We start from the raw sequence: 5021 nt of genomic DNA, 5'->3' as shown, positions 1-5021 counted from the left end.
TTTCTGACAAATAAAAACATACTAAAAAAGTAATTTCTTTGTGATTTAATTTCATTTTAATTGTGATGTCGACTGTAGCTGTGTGTTTCTTCCTGTGGGGTAGTGGAGTGTTTGCGGATCTTAAGCATGATTGCCTACTTTTAGATGGCTCAATAAAAAATATCTCAATAACAAAATATGAAATCTGTATCGACCAATACTCAATATTTTAATATTGGGATATGAACAACTCCTACAGTGATGGAGCCACACTGGTCAACCGTGACTGTTATAGTGCATTCTATACTTTAGTTCAGCCACAAATGTCAAAACTGTCTTGTACAATAATTCTAACTACTGCTAGCAGTACTATGGTTTTCCAGTAGTCTATGTTTGCACAAAACTGAAACAGAAATGCCCTTGAATATTTTTGGTTGTTCTAGATTAAACACAAATATTTAATGCTTGCAGTGTATCATAAAGCTACAGCTGCTGTTTTCCATTTGTAACAACTGCCTGAATCCATATTTATAGCCAGTGGCATAAGTAGGACTTCCAGAAGGTTTTTCCCCATAAGAAACTGGTCCTGCTTGCTGTAATACAGTGATTGGTTGTTTCCTTTATCAGTTCCTAGTTATGCTGTTGATTGAACACATTAGGCTTTCATCTTCGACTCTCAATGAATGGGAGAACTTGCTGAATGGACCATTTTTCATTTCGCGGTTTACAGACACAAACCTGTTTAGTACTGAAATATCTGTTTAAATGCAAGCATGGTTCTTCTACTGAATAACCATTAGTACAATTCCAGACTTTTTGTTGAAAGAGTTCCCCACTGTTTATTAACTAGATACATCTGTCGACATCAGCAGTATGTGCATCTCAGTTAGATGTAAACAGCAGTATTTATGAATCATAAAGGGCAAGTGCTCAGCACAGACATCCTGTAAACCACCAGTATACCGCTTCTGCTGTAATAGAACACATGTGACTAATAGATCACATCCTTTGAACCGTATAACCATAAAGCCACTTTCATGCTTTTCAATTAATGTCAGTTTTCTCAGCACCACAAATGGTTCAGTTTTACCCAAACTATTCTCTTTTTTCATTAAGTCAGTATTCAAGAATAAAAAGATCATGTTTGTCTGCTATGTGCTAATTGAATGTATAGATTGTAAGTATTTCATATTCTCTGTAGTAAGTCAGACATATAGGCTAAAGTTGTACTAAAAAAACACACACACACACAAAAAAAGCTGGCCACCTGGTGGAGGAGTTGTGGCAGAGTTGCATTGCAGGTCTTGGGTTAAGACATAAAAATAAGCAACAGTTGTACCCCGCTGGAAAAAATGGCCTGGCCAGCTCAACCTCAACCAACATGACCACACTGGTCTACCAGCATGATGAGCATGATGTAGCATCAGGTCTATAAGTATTTGGACAGTGAGACCATTTTTGTCATTTTGCCTCAGTGGATTTGAAATGGCATAATAGAAATGTGACTGAAGTGCAGGCTTTAATGTAACAGGTGGAACAAAAATATTGCACTGACCATTAAGGGATTACAGCTGTTTTCACATAGTCCCTCTGTTTTCACAGGCTAAATATAAACTGGACAACTAACTGATAAGCAGTTCCACAGCCAAATTACAGGCAAATTATTACATAAAAGGTCTGGAGGTGATTCCAGGTGTTGACGTTGCATTTGGTAGCTGTGTTATAACTGATAAATATGCAACCCAAAGATGCGTCCATACAACTGAAGTAGACAATCATTAGGCTAAAAAAAAAGAGCGAGATCTAGCCAAAACTACAGAAATAGCCTACATTTTAAAAGACGGAACATACTGGCACCTGGCCTGGAAGACAGACGACGTTTTCTTTGGTGAAAAAAAACTTTAGAATATCTAGTCATATCAAGAACACTCTAAAAGAGGTAGGCGTATCACTGTCAAAGTCTACAATCAAGAGACCCGATCTGACCTAATTGAGCACATATTTCACACACTGAAGACAAAAAGGAGCAGCACTGTTTTAAAGTATTTAAATACAGGTTCAATAAAGTTTAGCTATATTTAGGTAAATGTTAGTCATGGTACCACTGGCTTGTTAAAGTTAACTTGTCAGCTAAACAGTATGTCACAAGCTTCTATGTATTTATACTGAATATATGCATTATTTTATTTATGTTATATGCAGCACTATGCAGCCCTTGCGAGCGCCCAATTCACCAGAGTTACATAGTGTAGTCAGCAGTATTCCAAGCCTGGAGTGTCAACATCATTTTAAAGCTGTAGATTTAAGATAGACATGCTACATAATGTCGCCTTAACCTAATTACAGTTAAATTACATTTGAACAGCAGTGTTAAATGGGCATTGTTTGCAAATTGTATGCTTGTAATTAGTATCAATGGTGACAATCATCTGGATTGTCAATTCTTTCTTTCTAGAAAGACAAAACACCACTTAGAGACAGATGAACAGAATCTGACACAGGGGACAAGAAGTGAGAAAGAAAGATAGAGGAGATATGAAGAACTGAGATCAAAAGAGGGATGAAGGGAAAATACCAAAATGTGTCATGTTTGGGTAGACTGTGCTAGACTTTAGTTCCCAAAAGCTTTGAAGTCAGGTGCTGGCAAAAGAATGATACTTAGACTAGAAATAAAAAGAGAGCAAGCTAATACATATACATAAATTAATAGATTCTGACCATTACTAACCTTATCTTCATATATTTACAGCCTTATTTTTTCCCTATACATCTTCGTTGATAACATCATTAACATGGTTTTAGTTGCAAGTTGAATGGTATTTAACTAGCTAGCATAGTAATAGTATAGTAACACCACCATCTTTCCTGTGGTGGCCTAGGGTTTGATTCCACAGCTGCCCAGATAGCAAATCTGATGTGGCCCAATTCTGGACCACATCTGGCACGTGCTTCACCACCACGGAAGGTGAAAGGGCAGCATTTTTTTTTTCACTCCGCTGAACGCCATCGCTACAAGTCATACAAGGGACAAAGAAGTAATGTAAACTCTATACGCACACAGTGTAAAACGCTGTGTAAAGAGCTGCAAGCTGTGCAGTGAATGAGGGGAGTTTGTTTCTGGGGCGTAGCAACAGGCTGCTTGTAAAGGGGGGCTATAATTTGGAAATACTAACATTAACATTAACATTTATGTATATTAATATTAATACATATTTCCTACTTGATTTATTTTCCTAACCTCGACAGCACCAGCTCTCTGTACCTTTAGTCACGGAACCAGGCTTCCTGGGGGTGGTGGACCCAAATACATGTTGAAGCTGAGCATTTTCCCACCTCCTCTGTAGTAAATAGCTCTTATAGTTTGAGTATGTTGAGTAAATGTCCACAGTGCAGTTTAGAAAGAGTATAACCTGCAGATCCACTTTTAGTAGTCATCACCTCCACCACCTCCATCAGACATCAGATACCAGTTACCTGTACCTGCAAATAAGACAACATTTGAATATATATATAAAGGGAACACTTAAACAACACAATATAACTCCAAGTAAATCAAACTTCTGTTAAATCAAACTGTCCACTTAGGCAGCAACACTGATTGACAATCAATTTTACATGCTGTTGTGCAAATGGAATACCCAACAAGTTGAAATTAATGGCAATTAGCACGACACACTCAATAAAGGAGTGGTTCTGCAGGTGGGGACCACAGACCACTTCTCAGTACCTATGCTTTCTGTCTGATGTTTTGATTACTTTTGAATGTTGGTGATGCTTTCACGCTTGTGGTAGCATGAGACGGACTCTACAACCCACACAAGTGACTCAGGTAGTGCAGCTCATCCAGGATGGCACATCAATGCGAGCTGTCTCAAGAAGGTTTGCTGTGTCTGTCAGTACACCAGGAGACGTGGAGGAGGCCGTAGGAGGGCAACAACCCAGCAGCAGGACCGCTACCTCCACCTTTGTGCAAGGAGGAACAGGAGGAGCACTGCCAGAGCCCTGCAAAATGACATCCAGCAGGCCACAAATGTGCATGTGTCTGCACAAACGGTTAAAAACCGACTCCATGAGGATGGTATGAGGGCCCGACGTCCACAGATGGGGGTTGTGCTCAGAGCCCAACACCGTGCAGGACACTTGGCATTTGCCAGAGAACACCAGGATTGGCAAATTCGCCACTGGCGCCCTGTGCTCTTCACAGATGAAAGCAGGTTCACACTGAGCACATGTGACAGAGGTGTCCGAGTCTGGAGACACTGTGGAGAGCAATCTGCCTGCAACATCCTTCAGCATGCCCGGTTTGGCAGTGGGTCAGTAATGGTGTGGAGTGGCATTTCTTTGGAGGACACACGTGACGTTTGGATGAGGTAGCCTGACTGCCATTAGGTACTGAGATGACATCCTCAGACCCCTTGTGAGACCATATGCTGGTACGGTTGGCCCTGGGTTCCTCTCAATGCTAGACCTCATGTGGCTGAGTGTGTCAGCAGTTCCTGCAAAATGAAGGCATTGAAGCTAAACGTCACGTTGCACCACAGACTGTCCGGGAGTTGGCAGATGCTTTAGTCCAGGTCTGGGAGGAGATCCTCATCAGGAGCATGCCCAGGCGTTGTAGGGAAGTCATACAGGCACGTGGAGGCCACACACAATACGGAGCAAGGACATTACATCCAAGTTGGATCAGCCTGTAGTGTGTTTTTCCACTTTAATTTATGTGTGACTCCAAATCCAGGCCTCCATTGGTTAATAAATTTTAATTTCCATTGATGATTATTGTGTGGTTTTGTTGTCAGCACATTCAGCTTCGTACAGAACAAAGTATTCAATGAGAATATTTCATTCATTCAGATCTAGGATGTGTCTAGGATGTGTTCCCTTTATTTATTTGAGCAGTATATATATATATATATACAAAAAAAACCCTACAATGGTTATAAATGGGCAGAGAAATACACGTAACTCACCGCTGCTCCAGTAGGTGGCAGAGAAACGCTCTGTGGTGGTTCTCCCCGAGCTGCCACATTAGAGCAAGAGGAGAG

This window comes from Salminus brasiliensis, chromosome 8 (assembly GCF_030463535.1).
Source record: "Salminus brasiliensis chromosome 8, fSalBra1.hap2, whole genome shotgun sequence".
Taxonomy (NCBI): Eukaryota; Metazoa; Chordata; class Actinopteri; order Characiformes; family Bryconidae; genus Salminus; species Salminus brasiliensis.
The sequence above is the reverse complement of the archived record's forward strand: the minus strand, read 5'-3'. Positions refer to the sequence as shown.